Source organism: Hemicordylus capensis, chromosome 3 (assembly GCF_027244095.1).
Source record: "Hemicordylus capensis ecotype Gifberg chromosome 3, rHemCap1.1.pri, whole genome shotgun sequence".
In the NCBI taxonomy this organism is placed as follows: domain Eukaryota; kingdom Metazoa; phylum Chordata; class Lepidosauria; order Squamata; family Cordylidae; genus Hemicordylus; species Hemicordylus capensis.
The window spans coordinates 150,532,866-150,554,331 of record NC_069659.1 but is presented as its reverse complement, the minus strand read 5'-3'; the positions used below and the strand labels follow the sequence as shown (position 1 = coordinate 150,554,331).

At 43.1% G+C, this 21,466-nt stretch overlaps 1 protein-coding gene across 4 annotated transcripts in view; it reads left to right on the top strand.

The window, feature by feature from the left end:
* Window positions 1–21,466, top strand: part of FARP1 (FERM, ARH/RhoGEF and pleckstrin domain protein 1) — a 268,168-nt gene that overhangs the window by 6,917 nt on the left and 239,785 nt on the right. The window contains exon 2 of one of the 4 annotated variants that reach the window (XM_053311100.1): window positions 2,749–2,812. The exons of the other annotated variants lie outside the window; for them this stretch is intronic. The gene's annotated coding sequence lies outside the window, so the exon portion shown is untranslated. The remainder of the gene's footprint in view (window positions 1–2,748; window positions 2,813–21,466) is intronic. 4 annotated transcript variants of the gene reach the window in all.

Sequence of the window (21,466 nt, the reverse complement as noted above, 5' to 3'; positions counted from 1 at the left end):
TCCAGGCCTAAGATATTCAGGGCTTTAAAGGTAATAACCAATGCTTCATAATTTGCCCAGAAACATACCAGCAGCCAGTGCAGCTCTTTAAGAACAGGCATGGTATGGTCTCTCTGGGTTACCCTGGAGACCAATTTGGCTGCTGCATTTTGGACTCTGTACAAAGACAACCCTATGTAGAGTGCATTGCAATAGTCCAGCCTGCAGTTTACTAGCTGATGTATCATTGTTTGGAAGTCATTTTCTTCAAGGAATGGGCATTCTCTTCAAGCACAAGTTCCTGGTGGTTTTACTTCCAGCATTAAAAAGGAGAGAGAGAGAGAAATTTTTTCCTAACCATCAAACACCACACACATATTAAAAGACTAGAAAAAGAAATGTCTGAAATGATTGGTTGCTGCACCACTACATCATAGAACCACAGCATTTTAGAGTTAGAAGTGACCATAGAGGTCTTCCAGATCAACCCCCCCCCGCTACAATATTCCTGACAGATGGCCATCCAGCCTTCCTTTGAATACCTCTAATGAAGGAGAGGCCCCCCACTCACTGTATGAGGCAGAGTGTTCTACCATCAGACAGCTCATAGAACAGGAAATTCCTCCCAGTGTCTAGCCCTGAATCTGCTTCCTTGCAAATTTAACCAATTGGTTCTAGTTCTGACCTCGGGAGCAGTGGAGAATAGGTCAGCTCCTCCTGTGGGACAGCCCTTCAGATCTTTGAAGACTGCTATCCTAACTCTCCATAGTCTTCTCTTTTCCAGCCTAAATGTGCCCCGCTCCCCCAACCATTTCTCGTAAGACTTGATTTCCTTACCATCTCCCTTACCATATTTGTTGCCCTTCTCTGATCCCATGCCAGCTCATCAGTGTTTCTCTTAAAATGTAGTGCCTAAAACTGTATTCCAAATGAGGTCTGTCCAGCATAAGCAGAATGAAACTATCACTATTACATATCTGGACACTATACCTCTGCATTACCACCTTAATGCAGGCTAAGTTTGCATTAGCTTTTTTAACAGCATCTGTGGGCCACCACCACATTTGCGGACTGCATCGCACTGCTGGCTCATGTTCAGCTTGTGGTCCTTTTCACATATACTGCTGCCAGCCCAGGTCTCCTCCACCCTACCATTGTGCATTTGATTTTTCTTACCCAAATGTAGGATGCTACATTTATCTCTATTGAAATTTAATCCATAGACAACTGAGATAATGATGGTTACAGCTCCTGTAACTAGGGGTGTGCGCACAATTTGGGTTGTCCTGTTTGGTTTGAGTCTGGACCAGAATAATCGGATCGGGCATGTTTGGGTTTGTGTACCTCAGAAACCCACCCTTTCATTCACAAGTAATCAGCCCCCCCCCTAAATATATATTTGCAGAAATAGAGCTCACCGCTCTTGCTCTTGGGGCTTCTCTGTGGCCATGGGAAGGGGTCACCAGAAGTTCTCCCTCCCCCACTGGCCTCCATTATTTTCCAAATTTCCCGGTTCGGGTAGTCTTCGGCATGTTCTAGGTTTCACCCCTGTGGCAGTGGCCATTTTGGAGGCCATCATGCATGCCCAGTGGGCCTCTGTGTGGCTCTGGTGACCCCCTCCCCATGGCCTCATAGAAGTCCCCGGAGCGGCGGTGGCAAATTCTATTTCTGTTAAAAATAATTAAAAAATAAAACTCATGAAAACCCACCCCCCCAAAATGGCTGAGGGTGGCGGGAGGTTCAGCTTGGTGTCGAACTGGGGTGGAGGGGTTCGGTCCTATATTGAGCCATTGAACCAAACTGGTTTGATGTCGAACAGGTCCACTTCTGAACCTGTTTGCACATCCCTACCTGTAACCAGGGGACTTTAATAATTCCCAGCATTGATGGAGTTAGCCTGCCCTGTGAGTCAGAGATTAATGATCCTGTGAGTACTATATAGATTCACGTGCAGGAATAGTATCCAATTAGTACTTTTTCTGTGGCCTCCCTGGTGACAAGGCTGCATCTCTTTCTTTTAGGCTTGACATCGGTAATTCATATCTTTTTGTAACGATTAGGCTAGGCCATAATAATGCACAGTGGCCAACATGCTGTGCAACACAACAGTGGCATTTCTGACCCATTGGGCGGCTGTATACATAAAAGGCATTCCTGGCAGTGTTGCACAAGACCACACTCGCACAACTACCTAAAACAATGCACGTGCTGTTGCACAGTTCTTCGTCTGTTGGAAACAATGGAAGTAACGTGATGCAAGTGCCTATGCACTGTTAGGTTGTTCTAGTGTGCTGTTATCAAACACCAGTAGTGCTGCTTTTTACATGCGCAGTAGCCCTGGTGGATTGGAAACACCAGTGTTGTGTTGTGCAGTATTTTGGCCACCATTAAGCTTCCTTAATGTCTTAAAATTTTGTTAACACCACTGAAGTCCAAAGGGCTTGTGAGAGGCCACTTCGTACATTACATTGTTAGTAAAGGTAAAGTTGTGCCCTCAAGTTGGTGTCGACTCCTGGAGACCACAGTGCCCTGTGGTTTTCTTTGGTAGAATACAGGAGGGGTTTACCATTGCCTGTTCCCATGCAGTATGAGATGATGCCTTCCAGCATCTTCCTATATTGCTGCTGCTTGATATAGGTACCAGCGGGGATTTGAACCGGCAACCTCATGCTTGCTAGACAAGTTATTTTCCACTGCGCCATTAGTGCATACCTAAAATTGTAAGGTGCAAATGAGATAAACGTGTTTTCAAATGCTTTTGTCATACAGGTACACTTACCTGAGTGTCAGGATTGACTACTTCTCCCTGTTGACTGTACTCTTGATGGTAAAAGTAAGTTTGCTCCTGCAATTTGAGTAAAATAGACCTCACATAGATCTTAGACATCATAGTTTCCTTTATAACCCATTTATGATCTTCTGTATTCTCTAAAAACTCAGTTCAGGCAGCAACAATATGCAAGAGCAGCATTCTCTGTGGCTGCCCCACAAAAATGCTGTACCATTTCCCTGGAGTTCTGCCAAAGCCAGAATATCTCTCTCTCTCTCTCTCTCTCTCTCTCTCTCTCTCTGCATTCTAAGTTTTTAATTTGTGCTCACATTTGATGGCCAGAGGGAAACATTTAATGGATATGAGATTTTAGCATGTGTTCTGTTTCAATGATTGTATTTTATAAATGGCCAATGTTTACTTTGTAAAATTATTTAAATTTGCTCATTAAATAGTTCGCATGAAGTGCTCTACACAAATTCTGAATTCCCTCAGTCTGTAAATTACGAGCAAGATAGTGGTTGTATTCAGTTTGGGTTGTTTAATATTTAAAAAAAGGTTTTATTTTTCTTGGTGTCTGTAAAACTGGAGTATGATCTATTGAATGTTAAGTGTTTTTCAGTCATCTCTTTTAAGGGTATATTTCAAATAGATTGTTCTCTAGAGAACGAGGAGATAACAGTTTAGAGAGCAATACTATTTGGTTGATCTAGTGTTTTATCTTCTAAGAACATAGACATATTGTAACACATCCAGTATAGATCTTGGGAGAAGCTGTTGATATTGGAGTTAATCCAATCTAAGTAATGTTCTTAGGCTATGTTTTAACCATCCCTCCAAACTCTTCTACTAATAAATATGTTGCCAGTTGTAACGGGCTCACATTCAAAATATAAACTTGCTACTAAAAGGTAGAGAACATTTTTGCTTTACAGCTAGTCACATTTGCTCCATTCAAACATGATGTTGAACGATGGTTGTTAAGAAAGTTTAACTGTGATTTGGAGTTATATCTGAATTGACTAACGTGATTTGTAACTGAGTTGCAAACCAGAAGCCAAAACATGTGGTTTGAAATGGGTTTGCAAGCCATCATTTATGCTACGGGTAAACGTGATGTCTCAATTGACAAGTCATAGCTTCAGCCATAGCTCTGTCTGAAAGTGCACCATAGAAATGGGTGGTGAGCAGATGGAAAATGAAAGCAGAGAAGCAGCTCTAAATCTATGTGCCCAATTTGTTTCACTCCATCCATGGTTTGGTGTGATGTCTGAATTGAACAACTGAAGAGCCTATTGGTAATCTACAGATTATGAAGCAACACCTGACTACAATTGCTCTCTCTAGAATAAGAAATGACGTGCTAAAGCTGTAGTTCTTGAGGTTTCTGAAGTTGTAAAGTTGACTATGCAAAATCTTAAGGGTAATACTTCCTACTTCATTTTGGTTTTCCAAACCTTTAAGGATTTATGTTATTTATTGAAAAGAGTTGGCTTGAAACATGGAGGGAGAATTTTAGATTTCTTCTTGAGTAACAGCTAGTGAATGGGCATTCAAAAATATGTAAATGCTGATCTATATAACTGGTCAAGTTTTAATGGTGTGAAAATCTGGAAATGTTCAAGTTGCACACTTCCTCCTGAATACATTTGGTGCACTGCAGCCGATTGCAGTTAGCCATTTTGTGTTATCCTTTTGTATTTTCAATACTTTAGTCTGATTACTGTGCAGATGAGAAGAATAGCATGGCATTAATATGTCAGCTGCTATTCTAGCGGATTACAATACTCAGCTTTGTGTTACTGCTCACAATTAAAGGCATAGGAAGCTCCCTTATGCAGCGTCAGATCATTGGTTCATCTAGGACAGTATTGTCTACAGGCAGTAGCTCTCCAGGCTTTCATAGGTGGCCTTTCTCAGTCCTGCCGGGAAATACCAGGAACTGGACCTGAGAGTTTCTGCCTGCAAACCATGTTTTCACCACAGAGCTACAGTTCCATCATAATATGCGTTCGTTTAAAAAACAAAACAAAACTAGTTAGTTATATGCACGCACCCTCCACCAGCAAAAGAAGTGCCATGATTAATTGTATTGCTATAATTTTCCCTTTCCCCCCGCCAGTGTCCCAGTAATGGTTTAGTCACTTTAACTTTTGTGTGCTGAGTTCAGCTTGATATCAGCTCCCATCAGGGTGTAATTTCCTGCATCTTTTAGAATGTTTCTAATGCAGCTCTGGGCGTTATGGAAAAACCAATAATTGGTGATGTTAGAAAATTAAAACTGAGTTTAAAAAATCAACATCTAAATAAATTATATTGAGCTACTGGCCTATTATTCTTGACCTAATGGCGCAGTGGGAAAATGACTTGCCTAGTGAGCAAGAAGTTGCCAGTTTGAATCCCCACTGGTATGTTTTCCAGACCATGGGAAACACCTATATCAGGCAGCAGCAATATAGGAAGATGCTGAAAGGCATCATCTCATACTGCGCAGGAGGTGGCAATGGTAAACCCCTCCTGTATTCTACCAAAGACAACCACAGGGCTCTGTGGTCACCAAGAGTCGACACCGACTTGACAGTGCAACTTTACAGAGCTGTTTCTGTCAAGGAAACAGGGGGAAACCTCTTTGAGTGCATACACAGGCTGGTTTGGAGCATGTAAACTCTTTGCTAATTCCATGAACAATCTGAAAACTTCCCTAATTTTTTAAAAAAGAGAAAAAGAACAAAACAAGCCAATTGAGGAAATATATTAATATGTATTATGATAACTTTTGGTGTGTTGTGTTAGATTTTTGGTCCTGACAGAAATTTATTAGTTTAATCATACACAAGGTGGTTGTAATTGATGTATCTTTAATTTTTAATAAAATTTTAGCTTTTGTGATTTGTGTTTGTACTTACCAGGCTTCTTTTAGAGTGACTGAATCCAAACCCTCATACCCAAGGAAACTGTTCAGAATGCCCAGAATACACTAGAATAGCTCCACCCTTCCTTATTGTCTAGTTACCCATATACAAGTTTTCCACTGTCCTTTTTGAGACTTTATTCATTGACTAGTGAAATGTCCAGCAAATGATTAAATCCGTATGAAGTAAAAGTACTGATAATTGCTCACCACTGTATGTTCACAGTCATTCTTGACCCTTCTTGTTTCCAGACATGGCATTTTTACTCTTTTTCTTAGTGAGAAGTGTCTTGGTTGTGAGGCATGAAAATAGGTCTCATATAAAGGCAGGAATCAATGTTATGTCTGATGTAACCTTAAGTGGCGCAGCGGAGAACTGCTTGACTAACAAGCAGAAGGGTGCCGGTTCGAATCCCCGCTGGTACTATATTGGGCAGCAGCGATATAGGAAGATGCTGAAAGGCATTGTCTCATAATACATGAGAGACGGCAATGGTAAACCCTCCTGTATTCTACCAAAGTAAATCCACAGGGCTCTGTGGGCGCCAGGAGTCGAAATCGACTTGACGGCACACTTTACCTTTACCTGATGTAACCTAGGCACTGATGGCTGTCTAAAGCAAGGGATAGTTCCCTATTCAGTTCCTATAGGGCAGGCCTGCTCAACTTCGGCCCTCCTGCACATGTTGGCCTACAATTCCCATAATCCCTGGCTATTGGCTGCTGTGGCTGAGAATTATGGGAGTTGTAGTCCAAAAACAGCTGGGGGGCCTAAGTTGAGCAGGCCTACTATAGGGGAAGGGTCATTTGGTATCTCTTTCCTAGTTGCAGATTCTGCAATCTATTACTTCCCCCTCCTTCTCAGCTTTAAGATGATACCTGTCCTGCCTGTGTCAGCAAAATGGTTTAGAGGGCAAAAGTAGATGGACAAATTTCTATACTTGTGTGTAGAAATTACAAGGGTTGATTAATAAGGTCATAGAATGACATAGAAAGAAATCAGATACTAGTTTTTTTTAAAAATTGTGCATACTACAACTCTTTGGAGGACTCCAAAGCAAATTTCAGCATGCCATTGGAAAAAGTGCAAATGGACAAAACGGGTGTGTGGGCATTAAGTACCTCTGCCTGAAGGGCATGTCTATGCAGAGTTCATGCAGATTTGCAAGAGATCTTGGGAGACTCTGCCCCCACATACTCAACAGTTGCCAAATGGTGTGCTAAATTTAAACAGGGCATAACTTCGTGTGAAGATTATAATTGCTGTTGGATGGCCAGCAACATCAATTTCTGAGAAGCTCCTTGCAAAAGTGAGAGCTCATTCATAAATAATCAGTGATTGACTGTCAGATATATTTCTGACACTGTTGGCATTTCATATGGTGGCATGCAATCGATTTTGAAGGAACTTCTCAAGCTGAAAAAGGATTTTGTAAGATGAGGGCCATGAAGGTTGGAGGATGAGCAAAAAGCAACTCAGTTGCAAGATTCAACGCAACTTTTAGAACAGTTCAAGTGAGAGTCTGCAGGACTCAAAGTACCATGGATGAAACATGCGTTCACCATTTTGATCCCAAGACAAATCAGCAAAGCATGGCGTGAAAATCACATCTTCACCATCTGACAACATTTCATGTTTTGCAGTCAGCAGGCAAGGTCATGGTGTCCGTTTTTTAGGATGTACAAGAAATTTTGATCAACAATCTCCAACATGGAGCAACGATCAGTGGTGACTTTTGTGCACAGTTTATTGGGAAAGTATTTCAGACTATCAGAAATAAACCTCGTGGCAAATTGTGCTGTGGTGTGCTCTTTCACAATCTGCCTGCCCACAGGTCTACTGTTGCAATGGCTGCCATCAAAAAAGCGGGGTTCCAGTTGGTTCCACACCCTTCCTATTCCCCAGATTTGGCCCCTAGTGACTTCTCCGTCTTCAAAAACATGAAGGAACACCTACAGGGAACCAAATTTTTCAACAATGATGAAGTGATTAATTCTGTGGATGAGTAATTTGGGGAACAGGAGGAAAGCCTTTTCTCGGAATGTGTGGTCTGGAGCACTGCTGGGAAAAGTACATTGACCTTCAGGTGGACTATGGTGAAACATTATAATTAAAAAACCATTACCATTGCTGCTTTCTTTCTATGGCATTCTATGAAAATATTGATCTAGAGACTATAGAAGACTTCAAACGATTGATAGTGCAACAGGCCTACATTAGTGCCAGTTTTATTATTGCTGTCAACTAAAGACATACAGTGGCCACATTCAAACATAATGGCTAACGACAATTAAACAGGGCCAAGCTTGTAACTCCATTACACCCAAACATGCGAATCTGTGCTTACAGCCCCAAACTGACCTCCAGTTTGCCTCGCCAAACTCCATTTTGAACCTTTGGTTATCTCTAAGGTTTGCCGCCAAGACCTAAGGTTTTGCAGCCGATTAGTTACATCTGACTGCTAACGCAGCTATAACCATGGTTGCATGCTGATTTTCAAACCCCAACAATAGAGGCGGTGTCGCAGACCCGACTGAGGATGTGGCTGTTTCATGCTTTTGGCACTTCTTGGGAAATTGGCCACGCCCCTCCTGCCAGCTATGCAGCTATGGAGTTGCCAGGCAACAGGGATGCCACCACATTCCATTGCTGGCTTGTCATCTTAGGAGTGGCATTTCCTCTTCCCATTGTCTCTTGCTCCCCCCACCCGGCAAGTGGTAGGGTGAGGGCACAGGATGACAGGGTTGGCACTAAGTGCTTTGAGAATGGAGCAGCAGTCATGTAAATTCACAATTTTTAGATTGTGAGCCCTTTGGGGACAGGGATCCATCTTACTTATTTATTATTTCTCTGTGTAAACCGCCCTGAACCATTTTTGGAAGGGGAGTATAGAAATCGAATGAATGAATTCATGTGCACAAGCACTCCAAGTGTCAACATAAGCAGGTCACCCCATCACATGCCAGGACAGGAGCAAATGGCTTTGAGGGGGGACCTGGCACCAGGTATAAAAGGCAGACCCAAGCAGGGAATCTGGAGCAGCAAAGTTCTTCCCCACCACACACACACATAGGTTGGAGAAGGGGGACCCAGCCCTTTCCCCAGGTGGGGATATTTGCTCCCTGCTCTTGTTCATGATAAAAACTGTCTGTGGGGACTAATTGCAAATGTACAAGGTGGTATTCACATAGTACAGGAATGATCCTCTCTATGCTGGAGACCTAGCCCATTATCCCAAAGACTGTGCTCTCATGAGAGTCCCAGACTAAGGGGAGTAAGAGAGGATGCTCCATTCATGGAAGCAGCTGAACATCCGTTCATGGAAGCAGCAAAACATCCCCCTTTCCCAACATCTCCTTCACAAGAGTGTCAGGCCATGGGGGCTCTGAATAGAGCCAGATTGCCTTTTGCGGGTGAGTCGTGGGGAGGGCTGCCCCAGAGACTGCTCTCCTAGTCTTGGGGATCACAGACAAGCTCCTGACCATGCTCCCTGCCAGCAAACCCACCCATGTATACATGAACGCCCTTTGCAGCACCCCAGAACAGCTGACCTAGGGTGGTCAGAGAACAGGGGCTCCCCCTCCCACAATTCACTACGCATGCAGCTCTGCATACAGCGCACGGACACAGTGGGACCCAGGATGGGGAGTGGGACTCAGGATGGTGACTGGGTTTAAAGGTCTTTCGCAGTGCCTCTTCCTCCCTTCCTGTCGAGGCAATGACACATGGAATGTCTAGATGTCCTCTGGGTGTATGCAAAATTCTGCACAGGGAAGGAGGTTGGGGGGTTAGGGGGATCTGTTCTATTCTTTACAAAGAAAGGGTGGGGAAGTGGGGCTCAGCCACTTCCCCTAGGGTTGTGATGTGGTTTATAACGCAGGCTTGCTTTTGAGCAGGACCAGCAGAATCAGAATCACTCCAGTTTTCTGCGCGATACTTCTGTGATGATGGTGGGTACCAAAGCCCACGCAGACTACACCTGCTTACGAGAGTGTCAGTCCATGGGTGCTCTAAGTAGAGCTGTTCTGTGTTGCTGTATGTTGGGTAGTGGTGGACAGGGATATCCCAGAGACTGCTTTCCTGATCTCTGGGATGGTGGCCAAGGTGCCATGGAAACAAGCCCCCCTGCCTGGCCGTCCAAACCTGTGCACAGGTGTGCCCTCGCCTGCCGCCCCTGCAGTCAGTCCTGCTGCTCCAGGGCTGGGGGGGAAAGAGGAAGGTGCCCTCTCCTATAATTCCCCACACCCACTTATCTGCAGACAGTACACAGATGGAGAGGACCTGGGATTTTTGAATTTGTGTAACTGTATGGTCCCGTTGGCCCATTCCACCGCCATGCATGCAGCCAGGCTATGGCACATGAGGTGTGAGGATCTCCTCTGGGGTGCATGCAAGGCTTCAGGGGGAAGGAGGTCGTGGATAACCTTTTCTGTTTTTTCAACAGAGAAAGTTGAGGGCCCCATTATAGCGTGGCCTCCTTGGGTTCATTGGTGGTTAAGTGGGTGGCTGACTTGTGAGCTCGCAGTCCATGGGTGGGAATCACCTGTTGATGGACAAAGCACAGTTATATTCCCAATAGACTGGCCCTCTCATGAGATTGTGAGCCCACTGGGCAGAAAGCTGCTTGCAGCAGGTTTGTGATGGATCTGCCTGGAATACTCTGTCGGAGTCTCCCCTTGTGACATCTTCCCTGGTCATGGAGGGACAGCCCCCTTCCGCATGCTTTGCCCTCCCTCATCTGCATATCCCATGCTAGCAAATGTGGATTTTCCCCTCCCCTCCTGCAATGAAGTGGAGTTTTGTTCTGGATGGCAGTATCAAGGCAGTGTGTGCACATGTGTATTATTATGTGCCACTAGAGATACAAAACACACACACACACACACACACACACACACAAACACACACACACCAGAAATATGAAAGGAAAGAAGTGTAGTTTACAATTCTGTGTTTTAAAAGCAATTGTATTTGCCATTGGTGGTTAAGAGTGACCTATAAAATAATAATAGTGATGATAATAATAATAAATAACTTGTCTAAGTTTTGTTTATTTAAATTTTAGTTCATCTATGCTTTCTTATTCTTATCCTATAAAATGTTGATTGCCTGAGTTTCAGTTGCCCCTATAATTTAATAGTCATGCAGTAGACTTCCCATTTCCTTCCAAATATCCTGGAGATTGAAGCTAACACATGCCTTAGATTAGTGAAACTAACTGCTTGCCAAAGGGCCTTAACTGTAGATCGATTAATTTGGACATTTTTGTTCCATCTTTTGGAGCTGATTCGAACCTTCAAGGCAGATAATAACACCAGTAATTTAAAGATGGATAAACATAGGACGCTGCCATATATTAAGTCAGACCATTGGTCCATCTAGTTCAGTATTATCTACATAGACTGGCAGCGGCTTCTCCAAGTTTACAGCAGGCAGGAATCTCTCTCATTCCTAGCTGAAGATGCCAGGGAGGGGAATTTAGAATCTTCTGTGTGCAAGCGTGCAGGATTGAATTTTTTATTCTTTTTTTGTGTGTGTTTGCAGAAGAAATTCTGAACAACATATTGTTACCCCAATTTATTAGGATTTAAAGACAAATCAGAATTTAAAGGGCTTTTAAAATGAGTTTCCTGTGATGAAGCAAGTGCATAAAAACAGATTTTTTGGTGGGGAAGAGGGAAATGCTTAATGTTCACTTTTGCCATTTGTGAAGCCACTTTCAAGAAGTTGGAGTGTTTTAGTACATTATAAACTTAGGATTCAGAGGATAGCCATTTCCTGGTAAACCCCATTTAAAAATAAAATTAGTGAACTGAACAGTCGCTCTTGACGTGATCTGGGGATGCTGCTGGCTACTCAAGCCTCTAAATGCACAGCAGGCTGCCCGCCCTCCCACGCAGTGCTCACACACCCACACACCAGGAAGGAATACATTCTAACCTTTTTTTAACCACTCCCCTTGACATTCTGCCACTTACATTGGCAGAAACGTGCCCTTTTCCTCCTTGTGGCAGCCACCGCATGGTTCTGAGGAGGCTCTGGGCTGCGGGAGCTGCTGCCGCTGCCACCACCACCTCCACCTCCACCTCCCTCCTCCTCTGGCTCCATCTGCAGATCTTGACAGAAGTCTCACAAGATGGGACTTTGGATGAGACTTTGGATCAGATCTCCAGAGAGACTTCGGATGAGATCTGCAGCCGGAGGAGGAGGAGGCCTGGTGGGAGGGAGGAGACAGCGGTAGCAGTCCGGCCGGGGAGAGGAGGAAACTGGGATTTTGGCAGGCAGTTGGGCGGCCTGAGTGCAGCAAGACTAGGCACCTGCCAGAAACAGCTGCATGGGGGGCTGGCACAAGCGCACCTTAGAGGGAACAGTGAATCCCAGCCACAATTAACTGCGGTTAGCTTTTACATGTGAATGCAGCCCATAGTGGGGTGTGTGTTTTCTTTTTTCCATATTTAGTAGAAAACCTGAGTGTGCATCCATGTAATGTGTTCCTAAATAATGAGAGGAAACTAATTTACAGCTAGGACACAAAGTGCTACTTTAGCCTAATCCAAGGGTTTGTGCTTACCCCTTGAGATTTTTGTCTTGCTTTCTTTGAACAGCAGAACTGCTTTTATAGCTCCTGTCTCTTCTGCAATACTTTTGTCATGGGTGGGGAGATTCTGCTATTTGCTCGTGGTGGTGGTGATATACCACTTCTCATGAAAACCCTCTCAAAGTAGTTTACATAGCTAAAGGTATGTGAAAATGGCTGCCTATCCTAAAAGGACTCACTATCTTTCAAACACACTCACACCATGGAAGGCTCTAGTTACAACCCCTGGAGAAATGCTGTGTGGGGCTAAATTGGGACAGTTGTTCTCCCCCTGTCAAATATAAGAGAGCCACTACTTTAAAGAGGTGTTTCTTTAGAGAGGTGCCAGTTAGCAGGGATAAATAATTGTATCCAAAGTACCCTTGGATGCACAGAACTAGTTTGATGACTTCTTTGCATCCTGGCCATTTTTAGCATTGTATTAATAGAGCACTTCTTTCAGTTCAATGGCATGTGAATATATGCTTCTGTAAACTGTTCTGTAGCAGTAGTTTTTAAGCAATAGATTGAAAGCATGCTGCAGTTACTTTATATTTTTACATTTATATCCCACTCTTCCAACAAGGAGCCCAGAGCAGTGTACATGGTTATGTTTAAACTCACAATAACCCTATTAGGTAGGTTAGGTTTAGAGATTCGCGACTGGCCCAGTCAACCAGTGAGTTTCATGGCTGAATGGGGGTTTGAACTCAGGTCTCCCTGGTCCTAGTCTGACAGGGCAATGGTAAAAATCTACTTCCTACTAGTTGGAGATTGTTGTTTTGACATGGAGCTAGTGAACTTTTAAAAAGGAACTTGGATGAAGCAAGGAAGAGAATGAGCATGATGTGTCCTTGTGCAAAGGCTACTGCCTGTGACTAAAAAAGATCTAACACAAAAATATAGGCTGCAAATGTATTGTATTTGTATGAAATATTGTATGAAAGTGTATTTCAGCAGAATTTAAAGCAACTCATCAGTGGCCAGATACATATGGATAGAATTATTATAAGGGTAAATAAATGGATGAATGGAATAAAAGCACCTAGATCTACAGAGACACATATTGAGCTCTATATTACTAAGAAACATGCTGAAACTGTATAAAAATCAGGAAAACTGTCTTGGAGTGGCAAAGAAAAGGGTAATTGCTGACCTTGGGCTGCTGTACTACCTGTCATAGTTGTCATATTCTTCCCTGCCCCGTTTAAAAAGTTGAGAGTGGACTCTCATAGGAAACCATACAACTTCCTGAGTAGCACAGTGCCAGGGGCCTTTCTAAATGGTTAAGGAAGACTACTTCTTCAGAGCTCTTTTAATAATCTGACTAAGATTTAGGGAGTTAAGTGGGCTTGCACATTACTGCAATTATTGGCAAGACATCAATCCCATATGAAGCACTGCATCATTGATCATATCCTAGCAGTGCCCCATTCATTTCCCACTGAAGTCGGTGTCTCTTGACTACCCAGTTGTTGGGAGACAAAGGAAGAGAACTTGCAGTAAAATGAGGATACCTGTAAGAAATAACACCTTAATTGTGATGTGTTTGTACTTTTGTGTGGATTCGTGTTAAAAAGGAAAAGGAAAAAAGGAAGGAATCCAGAAAAAAACCAACCTCCATTTATCTGGTTAGGAGGTCCTCATTGTTCTTTATGATCTCAAATATTGACTGTTCCTGTTTCTATGAGGGATGTTATACCAATCTGTTGATTTCTTTTTTCAGTCCATCAATTTACCATCATTTTGTAGTTTTTCCAGCAAAATTAAAAGGGTTTGTCGTGAGGAAAGTTTGTTTAGATAAGGTGGCTAATGTCGGCATCTCATTCAGTGGGAAATCTTGTAAAGTATCTATCTATCTATCTATCTATCTATCTATCTATCTATCTATCTATCTATCAATCAGAGAGAACGGAAAACAGTTGTTTTAGTTCTTCAGAAGCACTAGGAGGTTCCAAGTCCAATGCTAAACGATGACGTGATGCACTCCATTTCTTTGCTAGATAGAAATTGATCTAATAACTGTTTTTCTTTCTTTCTTACCCTTGAGCCCCAGCTGCACAGGGAAAGTGTGCTGCCGTTTCTTTGAACCCATTCTCTCTAATTAATTGAGTCCTTATCCTCAGTGTAAATATCTCAGTTTCAACTGCAAGTGGACTGAAATAATTATCCAACTCCAGATATCGATAGGATTAAAATTAAAGTTCCAAACACAGTAGTGAAAGAATGGGAGGAGAATGAAAATCAGTCACAAAGCTCTCTGCCCAAGCTGTTACTAGGGAGCCATCTTGACTCCCCCCCCCCCCTCCGCGGGTGTTATACAGAAGCATCACTTTCTTTTGTCCCTTTCCAATCTAGATAGTTTCTTATTCTGGATGTATTGTGTGCCTCTAGTTTCTTTATTCCTGTATGTATTTTCAATTGGCAGTTGCTCCAGATGGTTCCCCAGCCCGCACGGTGTCCAAAGCTGAGGGGTGGGCCAGGGCAAAACAGACAAGTGTCAAGCTTCAGATGCTGTCTTGTTCTTCCAGGCTGAACACAGATGTTGTTTTCATATTATTGTTGTTGTTGTTGTTAAATTTATACCCCGCCTTTCATTAAGAAAATCCCAAGGTGGCTCACAATAAAATTTAAAAACACAATGATAAAAAAGACACATTAAAATATTGAGCTAAAAAGTATAAAAACAAATCTGATTTAAAAAAAATTAAAACACAAACATAAAAGCAGTACAAAATACATTGGTCCATAATATGTACAAATACAATTATTCTCTGCTTGAGCAGGGTAGCCATTTTCTTTTACTAGACTTTCCCCATATTTTCCTTCTTTCAGCAAGTTTATTTTGTAGGAATACTTGTCAGGAGTAAAATACTGTACTTCATGGAAGTGAGTTTGTGCCAAGTTCCATCGGTCATCCACTAAAGCATGACCTTCCTTTCCAGTTGATGAAGTCTGAAGCACAGCTACCTCCAGAGGCAGAGCCAGCCAGCTTATGGAGGCAAAGGGGGCCTCCTTGGGGATAGAACTCAATTGCACTGTACACAGGGAGGAAAGATCCCCCCCCACAGATCTATAACCAGTTCTCAAGGTGCATACTGTCTGTTTAATCCTCTGTTCTCCTTCAATCCTTACCCAGTTGTGATTGATCGGTGTCTGTCTTTCCCTTCTCTGTTGTCATCACCTTTTAAATCCGTTGGTCAGTATAAGTAAAAAGCAGTAACAATGCATGTTTTCCACTGCCACCACACATTCTTATAACTGGAATGAAGGTTACAAATAGTGTTTGTGATTGTGAAAGGAGAACCATGTTGGGTAGATTATTAAGGGGTTCATGTCTGCCCTTTTTCATGTATCGTCCTTGCTCACCCCGCAGAGATTCAGGAAGCAGTCAGCTAATGACTCTGGGTGGCTAATGTTAATGTGATTGAGCAACAGCCCCACATACTGATAGTAATATTAATTCAATGAGTTTGTAATAACAGTAACAAAAATAAGGTACAATAAATCCCAAAGTTGCCTACAATCAATGCCACCACCCTGAACCCGACAAGTGGTGGGTTTTTTGGGGTGTGTGTGTGAAGAAAAAACCTGGAATCAATTTGTGTTTGAAACACAAAGAGATGATGGGCTTCTTAAATCTTATTGATTTCAGTGGGATTTAAGCAGCCTAGCCCCACACAGGATTGCACCCAGAAACTTCTGTCAGTTGGAAGTAACTGCAGCGAGATCATCAGCCTAGTTTTGTGTATAATGCAATGTTTGCTTTTCTTTCATCAAGAAAGCTTATTCATATCTATCTTACTCTTGGAGACAATTTAGGCATGCTGTTCTATGCATCCTGCCAAATGTATATATGGCATTGTAATCCTGTGATAAATATTGACTAAGAACAGATGTCACCCACTCATACACTCCCCATGTCTCATGTGAGCAGAGACAGCCTTATATACAAGTTTACATGGGCAAATGTATTGTGTGAGCTGGATGACTCTGGATATCATCACCAGCAATTTCTGTAATTGCTGTGGCACTTTGTTCAATTTTCAGCCCCTGTGATCATGGAGATTGCTGCTGACCATTTCCTGACCACCTGGGTATGTGCACACATGTGCAAAGGAAGATTGAATTGATGGAGGGAAAATGTATTATATGAATCCGTTCTCAGTGGGACTCTTGGAATATTTTCTGTGTTTGCTGTATTCAGAGTTCATCTTGTTGTGTACATTTGTGGAACATAGTGGAAACTGTTGCCTGCCAGTGTATTAATGGATTCAAATAAAGAAGTTCTGTCTAAAGTCACATTGCAGAGTGCTCTGTGCTGTGAAACAAGTACTTAGAATGATGCTAATGGAATACTTCTGTTAGTGGCATATCACTTGTATCGATAAATAGACCACAAATCCTTTTTTCTTTTTTTCTTTTTAAAGAAAAGCCTGGATTGCTTCTTAAGCTCTGTCTTTCTATATAAGGAGAACTGCAGATACTACATAGCTCATCTTTGAAGGCTGGATTAATAATTCTTCATTCAGGGTTGCACTATCAGTGCCTTTAATCCTGAATCAATGGATGAAACTATTTGTGCTGCAGGGGAGCTCTGCACTGGTTTCCACAGAGAATGACAATGGGCACTCTTGGCTGAAAAGCAAAAAATAAAGTACTGACTTCTGAATAGATGTTTTGGAATTATCCCCTTCTAAACTGTCTCCCTTACCAGGATCCCTGTTAGGGAATTGGCCCATATTGAGTGTCTGTACCTAAGCCTAGGGACCGAGGATAGACTGAGACTACTGTTGGTGTACCGATCACCCCATTGTTCAATGGAGTCCATAACTGAACTGATGGACCTGGTTGCACAGTCGGCATTAGAATCGCCCAAACTGCTGCAGTGGCGACTTCAGTATTCACTGTGGGACCGGGTTGTCAGGAGCAGCTCAGGAGTTCATAGTGACTATTACAACTATGGGCCCATCTCAGGTAGTCTCTGGACTGACGCATGTTGTTGGTCACATGCTCAATTTGGTCTTTTAGGGTGGTGTTTTGTCGGTGGGGACTACTGTTATTTCCCCATTGTCATGGGTGGACTGCCATCTGGTTAAGGTAGGACCACAATCCATCTCTGATTAAGGTTGCAACCTTAACCTACCTCTGCAGGGATGAAGGACCCATTAGGTTAGTCCACCCGGGAAGGATGTTGGATCCAGTAGGATTCCAAGAAGCCTTGGAAGGGTTTTGAGTTGGCTCTGCCAGTGATTCTGTTGATGCTCTGGTGTAAACTTGGAATCGTAGACACAATCACTTTGAAGTGTTCTTTCTGATCTGCTTCAGAATCAGCCCTGTGGAATTCAGAAGAATTATGGAAGCTGAAGCAGCAAGGTAGACAAGTAGAGTGCAAATGGAGAAAGACTCTACTCGAATTTGATAGGTTATAACATAGCGCACATCTGAAGATCTATGCTCTGGCAATACACGTGGCAAAGAAGCAATTCTTTTCTGCCTGAATTGCATCTGCAGGTTCACATCCAGCAGAGTTGTCTAGGATTGTGAGAGGGCTAGTACCATGGGGGGCCCCCTCCCGTTGAATCCAAATTTGGAACTATTGGTTATCTGCTTGACACTTTTAAAAAGATTTTCTCACAGACAAAATTTCTCATATTCGGGCCAAACTGGATTCTACATATAGGACAGAGTCTGTTATGGAGGTATCTAGCAACTCCTCTTATGTGTTCAGACTGGATCACTTTCAATTTGTGACTCCTGAGGATGTGGACAAGCTGTTTTGGACTGTGCATCCTACCACCTGCTCTCTTGACCCTTGCCCAACTTGGCTTATTTCATCTGACAGTCGGATTATTGGAGAGGGTCTGGTAAATATCATAAATGTTTCTCTGAGGGAGGGTAGGATGCTTTCTTGTATTAAGGAGGCTATCATTAGACCTTACTTTAAAAAACCTACATTGGATCTCTCAGAGTTAGGCAACCATAGGCCCGTTTATAATCTCCCGTGGTTGGACAAGTTGTTTGAGAGGGTGGTGGCCTCTCAGCTCCAGATGGTCTTGAAACTGATTATCTAGACCTATTTCAAACTGGCTTTCGAGCAGGCTATGTGGTTGAGACTGCATTGGTCAGCCTGATGGATGATCTCCAATTAGGTATTGACAGAGGGAGTGTGACTCTTCTGATCCTTTTGGATCTCTTGATGGCTTTCGATACCATCAGCCATAGTATCCTTCTGGGTCACCTGAGATTGGATGGCACTGTTTTACAGTGCTTCCGTTCCAGGGTAGATTTGATTTAAATCAAATTGTTTTAAATCATGATTTAAATCAAATTGATTTAAATCATGATTTAAATCACTAGTCAGTAAGACTAGATTTAAATCATGGGGTTTTTTTAACATAAAGACTTATTCTTGCTGGTATAATCTTAATATTTACAACTAGATGAAGGTTTCATTTTTGGTCCTCTTCTAGATAGAAAAGTTGCCCAAAATAATCTTATAGAAACCTCTGGAAGAGCATGACATTGTGAATAGATTAATGGAATTCATTTACCAAAACATTTAAACATTGCATATATACAGCCTCATGCTACATAATTAAAAACTAATCCTTATTTCATGATGAATACCTTTGGATTTGATGAATACCTTTGGAGGAGAGTTGGTCTTGTGGTAGCAAGCATGACTTGTCCCCATAGCTAAGCAGGGTCTGCCCTGGTTGCATCTGAATGGGAGATTTGATGTGTGAGCACTGCAAGATATTCCCCTCAGGGGATGAAGCCGCTCCGGGAAGAGCAGCAGGTTTCAAGTTCCCTCCCTGGCTTCTCCAAGATAGGGCTGAGAGAGATTCCTGCCTGCAACCTTGGAGAAGCCACTGCCAGTCTGTGAAGACAATAGTGAGCTAGATAGACCAATGGTCTGACTCAGTATATGACAGTTTCCTATGTTCCTATGTTCCTAATGTATCTTAAATAGAAAACTATCTTTAGATAGATTTTTTCCTCAAAAAGCATTTTATTTAAGAAATCTGATTTAAATCTAAAAAATCTTATTTAAATTTTAAAAATCCAATTGTTGTCATTTTTTAAAAAAATATTGATTTTTATCCACCCAGTTCCATTCCTACCTCTCTGGTAGATTCTAGATGGTATCACTTGGAGACTGTTGCTCTGCAAAGCAAGAGTTATTGTATGGAGTCCCACAAGGCTCCATACCATCTCCAATGCTCTTTAATATTTACATAAAACCACTGGGAAAGATCATCAGGAGATTTGGTGGAGGATGTTATTGATATGCTGATTCTGATTCTGATTCTGATTATTATTATTTTTACATTTATATCCCGCTCTCTCTCCAAGGAGCCCAGAGCGGTGTACTACACACTTGAGTTTCTCTTTCACAACTACCCTGTGAAGCAGGTTCAGCTGAGAGAGAAGTGACTGGCCCAGAGTACTCCAAGCAAGTATCATGGCTGAATGGGGATTTGAACTCGGGTCTCCCTGGTCCTAGTCCAGCACTCTAACCACTACACCATGCTGGCTCTTTGATGGCACCCAAAACCATTTCTCCATATCAGCCTCATCAGAAAATGATTTAGGGAAGATATGCCTTCCCTAAATGCCTGCCTGGTGGTTGTAATGGGCTGGATGAAGGAAAATAAATTGAAGTTGAATTCAAATAAGACAGATGTACTGACTGAGGTGTGAGAGAGAGAGACCGAGACCTGAGAAATGGTTTAGATATGACTGTACTGGATGGGGTTATACTACCCCTGAAAGATCAGGTACATAGCTTGGGAGTCCTTCTGGATCCAAAAATCTCTCTGGTTTCTCAGGTTCAGGCAGTGTCCAGGAGGGCCTTTTATCAGCTTCAGCTGATACATCAGCTATGCCAATTTCTGGAAGTGAATGATCTTAAAAGAGTGGTATATATGCTGGTAACCTTCAGGCTTGACTACTTAATGCACCCTATGTGGAGCTGCCTTTATATGTAGTCTGGAAAGTACTACTGGTACAGAATGCGGCAGCCAGGATGATCTCTGGGACAATCCGAAGGGACCATGTAACACTGATTGTAAAAGAACTGCATTGACTGATGATATGTTTCCAAGCAAAATACAAAGTGCTGGTTATTACCTATAAAGCCCTGAATGGCTTTGGTCCAGGGTACTTAAAGGAGTGCCTCCTTTGTCTATTAACTATTAAGATCATCTGGGGAGGTCCAGTTACGGTTGCTGCCTACTCCTCTGGTGACGACTTGGGACCGGGCATTCTCTGTGGCTGCCCCAGGGCTTTGGAATGTTTTCCCTGTCAAAATAAGAGCATCTCCATCTCTGATTGCTTTTATAATCAGATACTATAATAGGTAGTAGGTGAGAACAACACCGGTCAGGCTTTTGAACTCCTGGCCCTTAGAAGGGCGAGCAGCACCAAGGCGCAGCCCAGAAGGCGACTGAAGGCACGTTGTGGGGGTAAGCAGTCTGTTTCATCTGGCCTCCTCCTCCCCGCCCTTTCTTGGACGGGTGAGAGGGATTTTTGACAACAGCTCCTGTGTGCTTCTCCCTTTTGCAGGCTGCTCTCTGGTGTGTTAACTCACTTTAATTGTGCAGTAACTCCTTGCACCTGGGAAGGCTGGCCTGATTGGTAGTAGGCAATGTTCTCTCTAATTTTTTTCATCTGCGTGCAGAATGAGTTTTGTCCTGGGAGGCAGTATCAAGGCAGTGTGTGCACACCTGCATTCAGAGTGGGGCCTTCCTGATTCAACCTGAGCGGGATCTAAATTTAACTGAGCAGACATCAAAAAATGTGTTAACATGCGCACACGCGCATGCCTTAGAGGGAACACTGTTAGTAGGTGAGAGCTACACCGGTCAGGCTTTTGAACTCCTGGCCCTTATAAGGGCAAGCAGCACTGAGGCACAGCCATTGGTGCATGCTGCCTGCAGGCTGCTGCCAAAGCCACCCGCCAGAGAGGGCCGGCCTTTGGTGGGGGCCTTTGGGGATGGACTGGGGCTGGGGTCAACCTATCGTTTTGGACTGCTGGAAGGAAGCAGTCACTTCATTGCTGCTTAGTAATTAGTTCAGCCTGGTACAGGTATGTGTCTTGGGTTGAACAGAGATGCGGAGGTGGGGGACAACTCTGGGGCAGTTACACCAGTGGAGGTGGGGAATCGATGAAGATATGGCATTAGTAGGCCAGCGGGCTGTTACAGGGGAAGGGGATTCAGA